Genomic DNA, 22,951 nt, shown 5'->3' with positions numbered 1-22,951 from the left:
AAGAAAGGTAGTGTAAATCAAGGGATAAAAACATAAATTTGGAGAAAGAGTGGAACAGCAGTAGGGGGGACGCCCTGCTCGTCTCCTGGCCGACAGTGTGTGAGCCGTCCCAGGCTGACCCACGCCGTCTAATCCTGCCTGCACCGCCTGTAATCTCATCTGGAGCGGTGGCTGGCTAAATGTGGGGAACGCTGGCTTCGTAGTTATCAAGCTAGTGCTGTGTCTGGAACATCCTGGCCTACTTTATCCCCCCCGTGTGTCCTCACACACACACAAACACACACACACACACACACACATACACCACAGCATCTGCTTGGAAACTGTGACATAAGAGAATGCAGTGTTACGTGCATGTATACATGTGTGTTTCTATCGAGTAACACTGCATGTCTGTTGCTTCACCTTGTGTTGCATACTACAGTTTATATTTTATGTTGCATGCCTTATTTTATATTTTATGTTGAATACTATATTTTATATTTTATGTCGCATACTACAGTTTATATTTTATATTTCATACTACAGTTTATATTTTATGTTGCATACTACAGTTTATATTTGCATACTAGTTTATATTTTATATTGCATACTACAGTTTATATTTTATGTTGCATACTATATTTTATGTTGCACACTATATTTTATATTTTATGTTGCACACTACAGTTTATAATTTATGTTGCATACTACAGTTTATATGTTATGTTGCATACTACAGTTTATATTTTATGTTGCATGCTATATTTCATATTTTATGTTCACTACTATATTTTATATTTTATGTTGCATACTACAGTTTATATTTTATGTTACATACTACATTTTATATTTTATGTTGCATGCTATATTTTATATTCTATGTTGCATACTACAGTTTATATTTTATGTTGCATACTACATTTTATATTTTATGTTACATACTACAGTTTATATTTTACTTTGCATACTACATTTTATATTTGATGTTGCATACTACAGTTTATATTTATGTTGCATGCTATATTTTATATTTTATGTTGCGTAATATATATTTATGTTGCGTACTATATTTTATATTTTATGTTGCATATGATGCTTTATATTTTATGTTGCATACTATATTTTTATGTTGTATACTATATTTTATATCTTACTTCTTCTTACTATTTTACATTTTATGTTATACCACTGCGGACTACTACTAAAGTTTATCTTTTATGTTGCACACTATATTTTATATTTTATGTTGCATATTACAGTTTATATTTTATGTTGCATATTAGTTTATATTTTATGTTGCATGCTATATTTTATGTTGCATACTATGCTTTATATTTTATGCTGCATACTATATTTTATGTTGCGTAATATATTTTTATGTTGCATACTATATTTCATATTTTATGTTATATACTATACTTTTTATGTTGCATACTATATTTTTATGTTGAATGCTATATTTTATATTTCATGTTGAATGCTATATTTTATATTTTATGTTGCATACTACAGGTTATATTTTATATTGTATACTACAGTTTATATTTTATGTTGCATACTACAGTTTATATTTGCGTACTATGTTATATTTTATATTGCGTAATATATTTTTATGTTGCATGCTATATTTTATATTTTATGTTGCATACTATGCTTTATATTTTATGCTGCATACTATATTTTATGTTGCGTAATATATTTTTATGTTGCATACTATATTTCATATTTTATGTTATATACTATACTTTTTATGTTGCATACTATATTTTTATGTTGAATGCTATATTTTATATTTCATGTTGAATGCTATATTTTATATTTTATGTTGCATACTACAGGTTATATTTTATATTGTATACTACAGTTTATATTTTATGTTGCATACTACAGTTTATATTTGCGTACTATGTTGTATTTTATATTGCATACTCAGTTTATAATTTATGTTGCATACCACAGTTTATATTTTATGTTGCATGCTTTACTTTATCTTTTAGGTTGAATACTATATTTTATATTTTATATTGCATACTACTGTTTGTATTTTATATTGCATACTACAGTTTATATTTTATATTGCATACTCAGTTTATAATTTATGTTGCATACTGGTTTATATTTTATTTTGCATACTACAGTTTATATTTTATGTTGCATGCTATACTTTATATTTTATGTTGCATACTACAGTTTATAATTTATATTGCATACTACAGTTTATATTTTATGTTGCATACTATATTTTATGTTGTATACTATATTTTATATTTTATGTTGCACACTACAGTTTATAATTTATGTTGCATACTACAGTTTATATTTTATGTTGCATATTACAGTTTTTATTTTATGTTGCATGCTATATTTTTTATTTTATGTTGACTACTATATTTTATATTTTATGTTGCATACTACAGTTTATATTTTATGTTGCATGCTATATTTTACATTTTATTTTGTATACTACAGTTTATATTTTATGTTGAATACTACATTTTATATTTTATGTTACATACTACAGTTTATATTTTACTTTGCATACTACATTTTATATTTGATGTTGCATCCTACAGTGTGTGTGTGTGTGTTTTCATGTGTACCAGGTTTTTCTACCCTAATGGGGACATTTGGTCCCATTAGGATAGAAAGACCTGAAACCCTCTACCTTGTGAGGACATTTTAGGGGTCCCCATGAGGAGGAGGGTGTACTTTAGGGTCGGGACTTGGGTTTAGGGTTGAGAGTAGGATTAGGACTAGGTTCAGGACTTGGGTATAGGGACTAGGTTCAGGTTAGGGTGAGGGGTAGTGCTAGACATGTAGTTATGATGGTTAAGGTTAAGGGCTCGGGAATGAATGTCGTCAATGAGGGGGTCCCCACAACTATAGGGTGGCGTGTGCGTGCGTGCTTGTGTGTGTGTGTGTGTGTGTGTGTGTGTGTGTGCGTGTGCGTAACAGAAGTGATGAAGATACTGGGAGGCTCAAAATGACAGGGAGCACAGAGACATGAAAGACACATGCCAGTGGGAGCTGCAGTAGCAGGAGGATCAGATTGGGGTGCAGAGTGTGTGTGAGTGCTCGCCTCCCCTCAAACTCCCCTCCCCCGACTGTCTGAACCCTCACCTTGTTGTGACAGCTGCATGTACTGAGCATGCTCAGAGGCTTACCTTGCACTCGGAGCGAGTTAGGAATGTGATGTCATGCAACTAGATCACCCCCACCCCCATCTCTCCGTGTCCCTTCCTGTGCCACAGCTCACTTTGACATCAACAACACACATACACACGGTCGCGCGCGCGCGCGCGCACACACACACACACACACACACACACACACACACACACACACACACACAGACACACACACACACACACGTCATCGGCAAAGTAACACAGGCTTGTTGATGTTTAGTGCCTTGTGGTCACTGAGTGCGTTTGGCTCTTCCCTCCATGAAGCGGTGACGTCGTGTGTGTGATAGTACTGCACGACACACCAGATGCAGGGTGACTGAAGCTGATGGGTATATGCCTGTCTCTAATCTCACCCAAGAATTACCCCCCCCCCACACACACACACACACACACACACACACACACACACGGAACTGATGGTTTTGCTTTCTGCAGCCTCTGCATGCAGCAGATGGTGGGCTATCATGGGAGGAGAGACTTTACCATGAGAGGAGAGACTTTATCATGAGAGGAGAGACTCTATCATGAGAGGAGAGACTCTATCATGAGAGGAGAGACTCTATCATGAGAGGAGAGACTCTATCATGAGAGGAGAGACTCTATCATGAGAGGAGAGAATCTCATGAGAGGAGGAGAGAAACTATCATGAGAGGAGGGAATCTATCATGAGAGGAGAGACTTTATCATGAGAGGAGAGACTCTATCATGAGAGGAGAGACTCTATCATGAGAGGAGAGAATCTCATGAGAGGAGGAGAGAATCTATCATGAGAGGAGAGACTATCATGAGAGGAGATAATCTCATGAGAGGAGGAGAGAAACTATCATGAGAGGAGGGAATCTATCATGAGAGGAGAGAATATCATGAGAGGAGGAGAGAATCTATCATGAGAGGAGATAATCACATGAGAGGAGGAGAGAAACTATCATGGGAGGAGAGACTTTACCATGAGAGGAGAGACTTTATCATGAGAGGAGAGACTCTATCATGAGAGGAGAGACTATCATGAGAGGAGATAATCTCATGAGAGGAGGAGAGAATCTATCATGAGAGGAGGGAATCTATCATGAGAGGAGAGAATCTCATGAGAGGAGGAGAGAATCTATCATGGGAGGAGAGACTCTATCATGAGAGGAGATAATCACATGAGAGGAGGAGAGAATCTATCATGAGAGGAGAGACTCTATCATGAGAGGAGATAATTACATGAGAGGAGGAGAGAAACTATCATGAGAGGAGAGACTTTACCATGAGAGGAGAGACTTTATCATGAGAGGAGAGACTCTATCATGAGAGGAAAGACTATCATGAGAGGAGATAATCTCATGAGAGGAGGAGAGAATCTATCATGAGAGGAGGGAATCTATCATGAGAGGAGGGAATCTATCATGAGAGGAGAGAATCTCATGAGAGGAGGAGAGAATCTATCATGAGAGGAGAGACTATCATGAGAGGAGATAATCACATGAGAGGAGGAGAGAAACTATCATGAGAGGAGAGACTTTACCATGAGAGGAGAGACTTTATCATGAGAGGAGAGACTCTATCATGAGAGGAGATAATCTCATGAGAGGAGGAGAGAATCTATCATGAGAGGAGGGAATCTATCATGAGAGGAGAGAATCTCATGAGAGGAGGAGAGAATCTATCATGAGAGGAGAGACTCTATCATGAGAGGAGATAATCTCATGAGAGGAGGAGAGAATCTATCATGAGAGGAGGGAATCTATCATGAGAGGAGATAATCTCATGAGAGGAGGAGAGAATCTATCATGAGAGGAGAGAATCTATCATGAGAGGAGAGACTATCAAGAGAGGAGAAATTCTATCATGACAGGAGAGAATCTATCATGAGAGGTGAGAATCTCATGAGAGGAGGAGAGAATCTATCATGAGAGGAGAGACTATCATGAGAGGAGATAATCACATGAGAGGAGGAGAGAAACTATCATGAGAGGAGAGACTTTACCATGAGAGGAGAGACTTTATCATGAGAGGAGAGACTCTATCATGAGAGGAGATAATCTCATGAGAGGAGAGAATCTATCATGAGAGGAGGGAATCTATCATGAGAGGAGAGAATCTCATGAGAGGAGGAGAGAATCTATCATGAGAGGAGAGACTCTATCATGAGAGGAGATAATCTCATGAGAGGAGGAGAGAATCTATCATGAGAGGAGGGAATCTATCATGAGAGGAGAGAATCTCATGAGAGGAGGAGAGAATCTATCATGAGAGGAGAGACTCTATCATGAGAGGAGATAATCACATGAGAGGAGGAGAGAAACTATCATGAGAGGAGAGACTTTACCATGAGAGGAGAGACTTTATCATGAGAGGAGAGACTCTATCATGAGAGGAGAGACTATCATGAGAGGAGATAATCTCATGAGAGGAGGAGAGAAACTATCATGAGAGGAGGGAATCTATCATGAGAGGAGAGAATCTCATGAGAGGAGGAGAGAATCTATCATGAGAGGAGATAATCACATGAGAGGAGGAGAAAAACTATCATGAGAGGAGAGACTTTACGAGAATCTATCATGAGAGGAGAGACTCTATCATGAGAGGAGATAATCTCATGAGAGGAGGAGAGAATCTATCATGAGAGGAGAGAATCTATCATGAGAGGAGAGACTATCAAGAGAGGAGAAATTCGATCATGACAGGAGAGAATCTATCATGAGAGGAGATAATCTCATGAGAGGAGGAGAGAATCTATCATGAGAGGAGAGAATCTCATGAGGGAAGAGAATCTCATGAGAGGAGGAGAGAATCTATCATGAGAGGAGAGAATCTATCATGAGAGGAGAGACTATCAAGAGGGGAGAAATTCTATCATGACAGGAGAGAATCTATCATGAGAGGAGATAATCTCATGAGAGGAGGAGAGAATCTATCATGAGAGGAGAGAATCTCATGGGGGGAGAGAATCTCATGAGAGAAGAGAATCTCATGAGGGGAGACTATCATGAGAGGAGAGAATCTCATGAGGACAGACTATCATGAGAGGAAGAATCTATCATGAGAGGGGAGAATCTCATGAGAGGACAGACTATCTTGAGAGGAAGAGTCTATCATGAGAGGGGAGAATCTCATGAGGGGAGAGAATCTCATGAGAGAAGAGAATCTCATGAGGGGAGACTATCATGAGAGGAGAGAATCTCATGAGAGGACAGACTATCATGAGAGGAAGAATCTATCATGAGAGGGGAGAATCTCATGAGAAGACAGACTATCATGAGAGGAAGAATCTATCATGAGAGGGGAGAATCTCATGAGAAGACAGACTATCATGAGAGGAAGAATCTATCATGAGAGGGGAGAATCTCATGAGGGGAGAGAATCTCATGAGAGAAGAGAATCTCATGAGAGGAAGAATCTATCATGAGAGGGGAGAATCTCATGAGGGGAGAGAATCTCATGAGAGAAGAGAATCTCATGAGGGGAGACTATCATGAGAGGAGAGAATCTCATGAGAGGACAGACTATCATGAGAGGAAGAATCTATCATGAGAGGGGAGAATCTCATGAGGGGAGAGAATCTCATGACGGGAGACTATCATGAGGGGAGAGGCTTTGCTGGGCTTATTAACACAGCTGCTGCCTGCTGCAGGTGCAGCTGTGTGAAGTGAGTGATATATATATATGTGTGTGTGTGTATGTGTGTGTGTGTGTTACTGTGTTTACATGCACAGTTAAGTGGAGCTACACTTACAGCTCGATTTGGCCATGTAATTGGACTACTGTTGTTGTCCCAGTATACAAGAACCGGGGGACAATCCATTTATTGATGGAAGTATGTCCCACCCCGGTACACTAGGTGGCGGTACGCTCCCTTTCAGCTGGGTGCTGTTGGACCTTCTTCCGGTTGACCTCTTGCGTCACACACCAAACAAGTAACAAACAAGCTGGCAAGCGGCAAGCGGGTTCCATGTGGCGCAGTGAAGACATGGACACCACAAGATGGCGCTGTCCATTTCATATGTACTCTGTGCTGTACCTCTGACCCTGCTGATACTACGCTGTTCCACTTCCAGGTGAAAGACCGCCGCGGGAACTGGTGAGACTCCTCAATGTCCGGTGAAAAGAAGTGGCTGGTGACTCCACATGTATGGGAGGAGGCATGTGGTAGTCTGCACTCTGCAGCCCTCCCCGGATCAGCAGAGGGGTGGAGCAGAGACCGGGGCGGGTCAGAAGAGTGGGGTAATTGGACAGGTACAAATGGGGAGAAAAAGGGGGTGGGGGCATGTTGTGGTAACTTAGCAGTAAGCCTCGCTGGCCAAACTAACTTAACTACACTGAACTGCCCCCCCCCCCACAGCAGCCTGCCTGCTGCTGCTGCTGCTGCTGCTGCTGCTGCTGCATCTGTCCTTGGATGGAAAGGGTGACGCAAAGGACTGTGGCGCTGATTGGTCGGTTCTTGTCACGTGACCTGCGCTGCATTCGCAACAAGGTAGAGGCTAGTTCCCATCGATGCAGAGAACGGAAATGGAGTAGAGAACGATCAACTGAGCATGCGCGAAATGCCTCTACCATGCCTCCTCACGCCCCGCATAGCATCCAGGCGCAAGGATTCTAGAAAGACCCGTCCCTACTCTCGTGGCGCCGCTTCGCTTTTCACCTCGCATGTCACGTGTGGCCGCCGGAAAACCATGAATTTGTGCGCGCGGAACACACAAGTAAACGTGTGTCCATCCACCCATCCACCCATCCATCCATCCATCATCCTTTTTTATTTATTTGTTTGTTTGTTTGTTTGTTTGTTTATTTATTTTATCCCCCCCCTTTTCTCCCCAGTTGTACCCGTCCAATTACCCCACTCTCCCGTGCGGCGCCGGTCTCCGCTCCACCCCCTCAGCTGATCCGGGGAGGGCTGCAGACTACCACATGCCTCCTCCCATACATGTGGAGTCACCAGCCGCTTCTTTTCACCTGACAGTGAGGAGTTTCACCAGGGGGACGTAGCATGTGGGAGGATCACGCTATTCCCCCCAGTTCCTCCTCCCCCCTGAACAGATACCCCGACCAACCAGAAGAGGCGCTAGTGCAGCGACCTGGACACAGTCATTGGGCGGCGGGCGGGAGACACCCTGGACAAGCCGCCAGGCCATCACACAGGGCCGACAAACACACACACACACACACACACACACACACACCTAGGGACAATGTAGTACAGCCGAGTCACCTGACCTACATGTCTTTGAGTCACCTGACCTACATGTCTTTGAGTCACCTGACCTACATGTCTTTGAGTCACCTGACCTACATGTCTTTGAGTCACCTGACCTACATGTCTTTGAGTCACCTGACCTACATGTCTTTGAGTCACCTTACCTACATGTCTTTGAGTCACCTGACCTACATGTCTTTGAGTCACCTGACCTACATGTCTTTGGACTGTGTGAGGAAACCGGAGCCCCTGGAGGAAACCCACGCAGACACGGGAGAACATGCAAACTCCACACAGAGGACGACCCGGGACCACCCCCAGGTTGGACTCCCCCGGGGCTCGAACCCAGGACCTTGTTGCTGTGAGGCAACAGCACTAACCACTGCACCACCATGCTGCGGTGTCACATCAATATTACTTACCTATCAAGCCCCTGTTACCCCCTCCTCAATTCCCAATCCCCCCACCACCACACAAACACACCAGGAAACACTAGAAACACTTTACCCCTTTCTTCATTGTCCACTAGATGGCGCCTACAGAGACAGGATGGACGAACAGACTTCATGTGAGCAGAACCATCATGTGTCGTTTTGATGGTCAGTGTGAACCCTGCTGTATGGCATCAGAATGTGTGTTGTTGTGTAGGTGTGTATTGTTGTGTAGGTGTGTGTTGTTGTGTAGGTGTGTGTTGTGTAGTAGGTGTGTGTCAGTGAAACAGAGTGGGTGCAGACGGGCTTGTGTTACCAGTGGATCAAGTCATTAGTCGGAGGAGGAGCTGCACAAGCAGACGGCTGATTTGGCTAATCTGGGTGTGGTACAGAACATCCACCCTGGCTGAGCCGCCACCAGCCAGCGTCACCCAGCAGGGGGCGCCGGCTCGGTTCACCTGAGGTACACACCCCCTCGCCATCACACACGAACCACACAGTCACCAACTACACAGCAACCACACAGTTACCGACTACACAGTCACCACACAGCAACCACACAGCTACCACACAGCAACCACACAGTCACCAACCACACACCAACCACACAGTCACAACCACACAGTTACCGACTACACAGTCACCACACAGCAACCACGCAGCTACCACACAGCAACCACACAGTCACCAACCACACAGCAACCACACAGCTACCACACAGCAACCACACAGTCACCAACCACACACCAACCACACATCCACCAACCACACAGCAACCACACAGTCACCAACCACACACCAACCACACAGCTACCACACAGCAACCACACAGTCACCAACCACACACCAACCACACAGTCACCAACCACACACCAACCACACAGCTACCACACAGCAACCACACAGTCACCAACCACACAGCTACCACACAGTCACCAACCACACAGCTACCACACAGTCACCAACCACACAGCTACCACACAGTTACCGACTACACAGTCACCACACAGCAACCACACAGCTACCACACAGCAACCACACAGTCACCAACCACACACCAACCACACAGTCACCAACCACACAGTTACCGACTACACAGTCACCACACAGCAACCACGCAGCTACCACACAGCAACCACACAGTCACCAACCACACACCAACCACACAGCTACCACACAGCAACCACACAGTCACCAACCACACACCAACCACACATCCACCAACCACACAGCAACCACACAGTCACCAACCACACACCAACCACACAGCTACCACACAGCAACCACACAGTCACCAACCACACAGCTACCACACAGCAACCACAGTCACCAACCACACACCAACCACACAGTCACCAACCACACACCAACCACACAGCTACCACACAGCAACCACACAGTCACCAACCACACAGCTACCACACAGTCACCAACCACACAGCTACCACACAGTCACCAACCACACACCAACCACACAGTCACCAACCACACACCAACCACACAGCTACCACACAGCAACCACACAGTCACCAACCACACACCAACCACACAGTCACCAACCACACACCAACCACACAGCTACCACACAGCAACCACACAGTCACCAACCACACAGCTACCACACAGTCACCAACCACACAGCTACCACACAGTCACCAACCACACAGCTACCACACAGCAACCACACAGTCACCAACTACACAGCAACCACACAGTTACCGACTACACAGTCACCACACACCAACCACGCAGTCACCAAATACACACCAACCACACAGCAACCACACAGTCACCAACTACACACCAACCACGCAGTCACCACACACCAACCACGCAGTCACCAACTACACACCAACCACACAGCAACCACACAGTCACCAACTACACAGCAACCACACAGTCACCAACTACACACCAACCACACAACAACCACGCAGTCACCAACTACAAACCAACCACACAGCAACCACACAGTCACCAACTACACACCAACCACACAGTCACCAACTACACACCAACCACACACCAACCACACAGTCACCAACTACACACCAACCACACAGCAACCACACAGTCACCAACTACACAGCAACCACACAGTTACCGACTACACAGTCACCACACAGCAACCACACAGCTACCACACAGCAACCACACAGTCACCAACCACACACCAACAACACAGCAACCACATACCAACCACACAGCTACCACACAGCAACCACACAGTCACCAACCACACAGCAACCAAACAGCAACCACATACCAACCACACAGTCACCAACCACACAGCAACCACACAGCAACCACACAGCAACCACACACCAACCACACAGCAACCACACACCAACCACACAGCAACCACACAGTCACAGACGCCAAAGCAACCACACAGCAACCACACAGCAACCACACAGTCACCAACCACACACCAACGACACAGCAACCACACTGCAACCACACAGTCACCACACAGTCACCAACTACACACCAACCACACAGCAACCACGCAGCAACCACACAGTCACCAACCACATAGCAACCACACAGCAACCACGCAGCAACCACACAGCTGCCACACAGCAACCACACAGCAACCACACACCAACCACACAGTCACCAACCACACACCAACAACACAGCAACCACGCAGCAACCACACAGTCACCAACCACACAGTCACCAACCACACAGCAACCACACAGTCACCAACCACACAGTCACCAACCACACAGCAACCACACAGCAACCACACAGTCACCAACCACACAGCAACCACACAGCAACCACACAGCAACCACACACCAACCACACACCAACCACACAGTCACCAACCACACAGCAACCACACAGCAACCACACAGCAACCACACAGTCACCAACCACACAGCAACCACACAGCAACCACACAGCAACCACACACCAACCACACACCAACCACAGTCACAGACCACAACGCAACCACACAGCAACCACACAGCAACCACACAGTCACCAACCACACACCAACGACACAGCAACCACACTGCAACCACACAGTCACCACACAGTCACCAACTACACACCAACCACACAGCAACCACGCAGTCACCAACTACACAGCAACCACACAGTCACAGACCACACAGTCACCACACAGTCACCAACTACACACCAACCACACAGTCGCCAACTACACACCAACCACACAGCAACCACACAGTCACCACACAGTCACCAACCACACAGTCACCACACAGTCACCAACTACACACCAACCACAGAGCAACCACGCAGTCACCAACTACACAGCAACCACACAGTCACCAACCACACACCAACCACACAGTCACCACACAGTCACCAACTACACAGCAACCACACAGTCGCCAACTACACACCAACCACACAGTCACCACACAGTCACCAACTACACAGCAACCACACAGTCGCCAACTACACACCAACCACACAGTCACCACACAGTCACCAACTACACAGCAACCACACAGTCACCAACCACACACCAACCACACAGTCACCACACAGTCACCACACAGTCACCACACAGTCACCAACCACACAGCAACCACACACCAACCACACACCAACCACACAGTCACCACACAGTCACCAACCACACAGCAACCACACAGTCACCACACAGTCACCAACTACACAGCAACCACACAGTCACCAACCACACACCAACCACACAGTCACCACACAGTCACCAACTACACACCAACCACACAGTCGCCAACTACACACCAACCACACAGCAACCACACAGTCACCACACAGTCACCAACCACACACCAACCACACAGTCACCACACAGTCACCAACTACACACCAACCACACAATCACCACACACCAACCACGCAGTCACCAACTACACACCAACCACACAGTCACCACACACCAACCACGCAGTCACCAACTACACACCAACCACACAGCAACCACACAGTCACCAACTACACACTAACCACGCAGTCACCACACACCAATCACACAGTCACCAACTACACACCAACCACACAGCAACCACACAGTCACCAACTACACACCAACCACACAGTCACCAACTACACACCAACCACACACCAACCACGCAGTCACCAACTACACACCAACCACACAGCAACCACACAGTCACCAACTACACACCAACCACACAGTCACCAACTACACACCAACCACACACCAACCACGCAGTCACCAACTACACACCAACCACACAGCAACCACACAGTCACCAACCACACAGCAACCACACAGTCACCACACACCAACCACACAGTCACCACACACCAACCACACAGTCACCACATACCAACCACACACCAACCTCACACCAACCACACAGTCACCAACCACACACCAACCACACAGCAACCACACAGTCACCAACCACACAGTCACCACACACCAACCACACAGTCACCACATACCAACCACACACCAACCACACAGTCACCAACCACACACCAACCAAGCAGCCACCAACCACACACCAACCAAGCAGCAACCACACACCAACCACACAGTCACCAACCACACATCAACCACACAGTCACCAACTACACACCAACCACACAGCAACCACACAGTCACCAACTACACAGCAACCACACAGCAACCACACACCAACCACACAGTCACCACACACCAACCACACACCAACCACACACTAACCACGCAGTCACCAACTACACACCAACCACACAGCAACCACACAGTCACCAACTACACACCAACCACACAGTCACCAACTACACACCGACCACACAGTCACCACACACCAACCACGCAGTCACCACACACCAACCACGCAGTCACCAACTACACACCAACCACACAGTCACCAGCTACACACCAACCACACAGTCACCAACTACACACCAACCAAACAGTCACCAACTACACACCAACCACACACCAACCACGCAGTCACCAACCACACAGCAACCAGACAGTCACCACACACCAACCACACAGTCACCAACTACACACCAACCACACAGCAACCACACAGTCACCACACACCAACCACACAGTCACCACACACCAACGACACAGTCACCACACACCAACCACACAGTCACCACACACCAACCACACAGTCACCAACTACACACCAACCACACAGTCACCAACCACACAGTCACCGCACAGTCACCAACCACACACCAACTACACACCAACCACACAGCAACCACACAGTCACCAACCACACAGCAACCACACAGTCACCAACTACACACCAACCACACAGTCACCACACACCAACCTCACAGTCACCACACACCAACCACACAGTCACCAACTACACACCAACCACACAGCAACCACACAGTCACCAACTACACACCAACCACACAGTCACCAACTACACAGCAACCACACACCAACCACACAGTCACCAACCACACACCAACCACACACCAACCACACAGCAACCACACAGTCACCAACTACACAGACACCACACAGTTACCGACTACACAGTCACCACACAGCAACCACACAGCTACCGCACAGCAACCACACAGTCACCAACCACACACCAACAACACAGCAACCACATACCAACCACACAGCTACCACACAGCAACCACACAGTCACCAACCACACAGCAACCACACAGCAACCACACACCAACCACACAGTCACCAACCACACACCAACAACACAGCAACCACACACCAACCATACAGCTACCACACAGCAACCACACAGCAACCACACAGTCACCAACCACACAGCAACCACACAGCAACCACACAGCAACCACACACCAACCACACAGCAACCACACAGTCACAGACGCCAAAGCAACCACACAGCAACCACACAGCAACCACACAGTCACCAACCACACACCAACGACACAGCAACCACACTGCAACCACAGTCACCACACAGTCACCAACTACACACCAACCACACAGCAACCACGCAGCAACCACACAGTCACCAACCACATAGCAACCACACAGCAACCACGCAGCAACCACACAGCTGCCACACAGCAACCACACAGCAACCACACACCAACCACACAGTCACCAACCACACACCAACAACACAGCAACCACGCAGCAACCACACAGTCACCAACCACACAGTCACCAACCACACAGTCACCAACCACACAGCAACCACACAGCAACCACACAGTCACCAACCACACACCAACCACACACCAACCACACAGTCACCAACCACACAGCAACCACACACCAACCACACACCAACCACAGTCACAGACCACAACGCAACCACACAGCAACCACACAGCAACCACACAGTCACCAACCACACACCAACGACACACCAACCACACAGCAACCACGCAGTCACCAACTACACAGCAACCACACAGTCACCAACCACACAGTCACCACACAGTCACCAACTACACACCAACCACACAGTCGCCAACTACACACCAACCACACAGCAACCACACAGTCACCACACAGTCACCAACCACACAGTCACCACACAGTCACCAACTACACACCAACCACACAGCAACCACGCAGTCACCAACTACACAGCAACCACACAGTCACCAACCACACACCAACCAAACAGTCACCACACAGTCACCAACTACACACCAACCACACAGTCGCCAACTACACACCAACCACACAGCAACCACACAGTCACCACACAGTCACCAACCACACACCAACCACACAGTCACCACACAGTCACCAACTACACACCAACCACACAATCACCACACACCAACCATGCAGTCACCAACCACACACCAACCACACAGTCACCACACAGTCACCAACTACACACCAACCACACAATCACCACACACCAACCACGCAGTCACCAACTACACACCAACCACACAGCAACCACGCAGCAACCACACAGTCAACAACCACATAGCAACCACACAGCAACCACGCAGCAACCACACAGCTGCCACACAGCAACCACACAGCAACCACACACCAACCACACAGTCACCAACCACACACCAACAACACAGCAACCACGCAGCAACCACACAGTCACCAACCACACAGTCACCAACCACACAGTCACCAACCAAACAGCAACCACACAGTCACCAACCACACAGCAACCACACAGCAACCACACAGTCACCAACCACACACCAACCACACACCAACCACACACCAACCACACACCAACCACACAGTCACCAACCACACAGCAACCACACAGCAACCACACAGTCACCAACCACACACCAACCACACACCAACCACACACCAACCACACACCAACCACAGTCACAGACCACAACGCAACCACACAGCAACCACACAGCAACCACACAGTCACCAACCACACAGCAACGACACAGCAACCACACTGCAACCACACAGTCACCACACAGTCACCAACTACACACCAACCACACAGCAACCACGCAGTCACCAACTACACAGCAACCACACAGTCACCAACCACACAGTCACCACACAGTCACCAACTACACACCAACCACACAGTCGCCAACTACACACCAACCACACAGCAACCACACAGTCACCACACAGTCACCAACCACAGTCACCACACAGTCACCAACTACACACCAACCACACAGCAACCACGCAGTCACCAACTACACAGCAACCACACAGTCACCAACCACACACCAACCACACAGTCACCACACAGTCACCAACTACACACCAACCACACAGTCGCCAACTACACACCAACCACACAGCAACCACACCGTCACCACACAGTCACCAACCACACACCAACCACACAGTCACCACACAGTCACCAACTACACACCAACCACACAATCACCACACACCAACCACGCAGTCACCACACAGTCACCAACTACACACCAACCACACAGTCGCCAACTACACACCAACCACACAGCAACCACACAGTCACCACACAGTCACCAACCACACACCAACCACACAGTCACCACACACCAACCACACACTAACCACGCAGTCACCAACTACACACCAACCACACAGCAACCACACAGTCACCAACTACACACCGACCACACAGTCACCAACTACACACCGACCACACAGTCACCACACACCAACCACGCAGTCACCACACACCAACCACGCAGTCACCAGCTACACACCAACCACACAGTCACCAACTACACACCAACCACACACCAACCACGCAGTCACCAACTACACACCAACCACACAGCAACCACACAGTCACCAACTACACACCAACCACACAGTCACCAACTACACACCAACCACACACCAACCACGCAGTCACCAACTACACACCAACCACACAGCAACCACACAGTCACCAACCACACAGCAACCACACAGTCACCACACACCAACCACACAGTCACCACACACCAACCACAGTCACCACATACCAACCACACACCAACCTCACACCAACCACACAGTCACCAACCACACAGCAACCACACAGCAACCACACAGTCACCAACCACACAGTCACCACACACCAACCACACAGTCACCACATACCAACCACACACCAACCACACAGTCACCAACCACACACCAACCAAGCAGCCACCAACCACACACCAACCAAGCAGCAACCACACACCAACCACACAGTCACCAACCACACATCAACCACACAGTCACCAACTACACACCAACCACACAGCAACCACACAGTCACCAACTACACAGCAACCACACAGGCACCACACACCAACCACACAGTCACCACACACCAACTACACACCAACCACACACTAACCACGCAGTCACCAACTACACACCAACCACACAGCAAACACACAGTCACCAACTACACACCAACCACACAGTCACCAACTACACAGCAACCACACAGTCACAGACCACACAGTCACCACACAGTCACCAACTACACACCAACCACACAGTCGCCAACTACACACCAACCACACAGCAACCACACAGTCACCACACAGTCACCAACCACACAGTCACCACACAGTCACCAACTACACACCAACCACAGAGCAACCACGCAGTCACCAACTACACAGCAACCACACAGTCACCAACCACACACCAACCACACAGTCACCACACAGTCACCAACTACACAGCAACCACACAGTCGCCAACTACACACCAACCACACAGTCACCACACAGTCACCAACTACACAGCAACCACACAGTCGCCAACTACACACCAACCACACAGTCACCACACAGTCACCAACTACACAGCAACCACACAGTCACCAACCACACACCAACCACACAGTCACCACACAGTCACCACACAGTCACCACACAGTCACCAACCACACAGCAACCACACACCAACCACACACCAACCACACAGTCACCACACAGTCACCAACCACACAGCAACCACACAGTCACCACACAGTCACCAACTACACAGCAACCACACAGTCACCAACCACACACCAACCACACAGTCACCACACAGTCACCAACTACACACCAACCACACAGTCGCCAACTACACACCAACCACACAGCAACCACACAGTCACCACACAGTCACCAACCACACACCAACCACACAGTCACCACACAGTCACCAACTACACACCAACCACACAATCACCACACACCAACCACGCAGTCACCAACTACACACCAACCACACAGTCACCACACACCAACCACGCAGTCACCAACTACACACCAACCACACAGCAACCACACAGTCACCAACTACACACTAACCACGCAGTCACCACACACCAATCACACAGTCACCAACTACACACCAACCACACAGCAACCACACAGTCACCAACTACACACCAACCACACAGTCACCAACTACACACCAACCACACACCAACCACGCAGTCACCAACTACACACCAACCACACAGCAACCACACAGTCACCAACTACACACCAACCACACAGTCACCAACTACACACCAACCACACACCAACCACGCAGTCACCAACTACACACCAACCACACAGCAACCACACAGTCACCAACCACACAGCAACCACACAGTCACCACACACCAACCACACAGTCACCACACACCAACCACACAGTCACCACATACCAACCACACACCAACCTCACACCAACCACACAGTCACCAACCACACACCAACCACACAGCAACCACACAGTCACCAACCACACAGTCACCACACACCAACCACACAGTCACCACATACCAACCACACACCAACCACACAGTCACCAACCACACACCAACCAAGCAGCCACCAACCACACACCAACCAAGCAGCAACCACACACCAACCACACAGTCACCAACCACACATCAACCACACAGTCACCAACTACACACCAACCACACAGCAACCACACAGTCACCAACTACACAGCAACCACACACCAACCACACACCAACCACACAGTCACCACACACCAACCACACACCAACCACACACTAACCACGCAGTCACCAACTACACACCAACCACACAGCAACCACACAGTCACCAACTACACACCAACCACACAGTCACCAACTACACACCGACCACACAGTCACCACACACCAACCACGCAGTCACCACACACCAACCACGCAGTCACCAACTACACACCAACCACACAGTCACCAGCTACACACCAACCACACAGTCACCAACTACACACCAACCAAACAGTCACCAACTACACACCAACCACACACCAACCACGCAGTCACCAACCACACAGCAACCAGACAGTCACCACACACCAACCACACAGTCACCAACTACACACCAACCACACAGCAACCACACAGTCACCACACACCAACCACACAGTCACCACACACCAACGACACAGTCACCACACACCAACCACACAGCAACCACACAGTCACCACACACCAACCACACAGTCACCAACTACACACCAACCACACAGTCACCAACCACACAGTCACCGCACAGTCACCAACCACACACCAACTACACACCAACCACACAGCAACCACACAGTCACCAACCACACAGCAACCACACAGTCACCAACTACACACCAACCACACAGTCACCACACACCAACCTCACAGTCACCACACACCAACCACACAGTCACCAACTACACACCAACCACACAGCAACCACACAGTCACCAACTACACACCAACCACACAGTCACCAACTACACAGCAACCACACACCAACCACACAGTCACCAACCACACACCAACCACACACCAACCACACAGCAACCACACAGTCACCAACTACACAGACACCACACAGTTACCGACTACACAGTCACCACACAGCAACCACACAGCTACCGCACAGCAACCACACAGTCACCAACCACACACCAACAACACAGCAACCACATACCAACCACACAGCTACCACACAGCAACCACACAGTCACCAACCACACAGCAACCACACAGCAACCACACACCAACCACACAGTCACCAACCACACACCAACAACACAGCAACCACACACCAACCATACAGCTACCACACAGCAACCACACAGCAACCACACAGTCACCAACCACACAGCAACCACACAGCAACCACACAGCAACCACACACCAACCACACAGCAACCACACAGTCACAGACGCCAAAGCAACCACACAGCAACCACACAGCAACCACACAGTCACCAACCACACACCAACGACACAGCAACCACACTGCAACCACAGTCACCACACAGTCACCAACTACACACCAACCACACAGCAACCACGCAGCAACCACACAGTCACCAACCACATAGCAACCACACAGCAACCACGCAGCAACCACACAGCTGCCACACAGCAACCACACAGCAACCACACACCAACCACACAGTCACCAACCACACACCAACAACACAGCAACCACGCAGCAACCACACAGTCACCAACCACACAGTCACCAACCACACAGTCACCAACCACACAGCAACCACACAGCAACCACACAGTCACCAACCACACACCAACCACACACCAACCACACAGTCAACAACCACACAGCAACCACACACCAACCACACACCAACCACAGTCACAGACCACAACGCAACCACACAGCAACCACACAGCAACCACACAGTCACCAACCACACACCAACGACACACCAACCACACAGCAACCACGCAGTCACCAACTACACAGCAACCACACAGTCACCAACCACACAGTCACCACACAGTCACCAACTACACACCAACCACACAGTCGCCAACTACACACCAACCACACAGCAACCACACAGTCACCACACAGTCACCAACCACACAGTCACCACACAGTCACCAACTACACACCAACCACACAGCAACCACGCAGTCACCAACTACACAGCAACCACACAGTCACCAACCACACACCAACCACACAGTCACCACACAGTCACCAACTACACACCAACCACACAGTCGCCAACTACACACCAACCACACAGCAACCACACAGTCACCACACAGTCACCAACCACACACCAACCACACAGTCACCACACAGTCACCAACTACACACCAACCACACAATCACCACACACCAACCATGCAGTCACCAACCACACACCAACCACACAGTCACCACACAGTCACCAACTACACACCAACCACACAATCACCACACACCAACCACGCAGTCACCAACTACACACCAACCACACAGCAACCACGCAGCAACCACACAGTCAACAACCACAAAGCAACCACACAGCAACCACGCAGCAACCACACAGCTGCCACACAGCAACCACACAGCAACCACACACCAACCACACAGTCACCAACCACACACCAACAACACAGCAACCACGCAGCAACCACACAGTCACCAACCACACAGTCACCAACCACACAGTCACCAACCAAACAGCAACCACACAGTCACCAACCACACAGCAACCACACAGCAACCACACAGTCACCAACCACACACCAACCACACACCAACCACACACCAACCACACAGTCACCAACCACACAGCAACCACACAGCAACCACACAGTCACCAACCACACACCAACCACACACCAACCACACACCAACCACACACCAACCACAGTCACAGACCACAACGCAACCACACAGCAACCACACAGCAACCACACAGTCACCAACCACACAGCAACGACACAGCAACCACACTGCAACCACACAGTCACCACACAGTCACCAACTACACACCAACCACACAGCAACCACGCAGTCACCAACTACACAGCAACCACACAGTCACCAACCACACAGTCACCACACAGTCACCAACTACACACCAACCACACAGTCGCCAACTACACACCAACCACACAGCAACCACACAGTCACCACACAGTCACCAACCACAGTCACCACACAGTCACCAACTACACACCAACCACACAGCAACCACGCAGTCACCAACTACACAGCAACCACACAGTCACCAACCACACACCAACCACACAGTCACCACACAGTCACCAACTACACACCAACCACACAGTCGCCAACTACACACCAACCACACAGCAACCACACCGTCACCACACAGTCACCAACCACACACCAACCACACAGTCACCACACAGTCACCAACTACACACCAACCACACAATCACCACACACCAACCACGCAGTCACCACACAGTCACCAACTACACACCAACCACACAGTCGCCAACTACACACCAACCACACAGCAACCACACAGTCACCACACAGTCACCAACCACACACCAACCACACAGTCACCACACACCAACCACACACTAACCACGCAGTCACCAACTACACACCAACCACACAGCAACCACACAGTCACCAACTACACACCGACCACACAGTCACCAACTACACACCGACCACACAGTCACCACACACCAACCACGCAGTCACCACACACCAACCACGCAGTCACCAGCTACACACCAACCACACAGTCACCAACTACACACCAACCACACACCAACCACGCAGTCACCAACTACACACCAACCACACAGCAACCACACAGTCACCAACTACACACCAACCACACAGTCACCAACTACACACCAACCACACACCAACCACGCAGTCACCAACTACACACCAACCACACAGCAACCACACAGTCACCAACCACACAGCAACCACACAGTCACCACACACCAACCACACAGTCACCACACACCAACCACAGTCACCACATACCAACCACACACCAACCTCACACCAACCACACAGTCACCAACCACACAGCAACCACACAG

At 48.8% G+C, this 22,951-nt stretch overlaps 1 protein-coding gene across 3 annotated transcripts in view; it reads right to left on the bottom strand.

Annotated features, from left to right (window-relative positions):
* The window catches only part of LOC130131457 (insulin receptor substrate 2-like), a 73,297-nt gene that overhangs the window by 20,250 nt on the left and 30,096 nt on the right, over positions 1 to 22,951 (bottom strand). The gene's annotated exons all lie outside the window — the stretch shown is intronic.

This window comes from Lampris incognitus, chromosome 21 (assembly GCF_029633865.1).
Source record: "Lampris incognitus isolate fLamInc1 chromosome 21, fLamInc1.hap2, whole genome shotgun sequence".
In the NCBI taxonomy this organism is placed as follows: Eukaryota; Metazoa; Chordata; class Actinopteri; order Lampriformes; family Lampridae; genus Lampris; species Lampris incognitus.
Note: the sequence above shows the minus strand (reverse complement) of the source record. Positions and strands in the feature narration are given on the sequence as shown.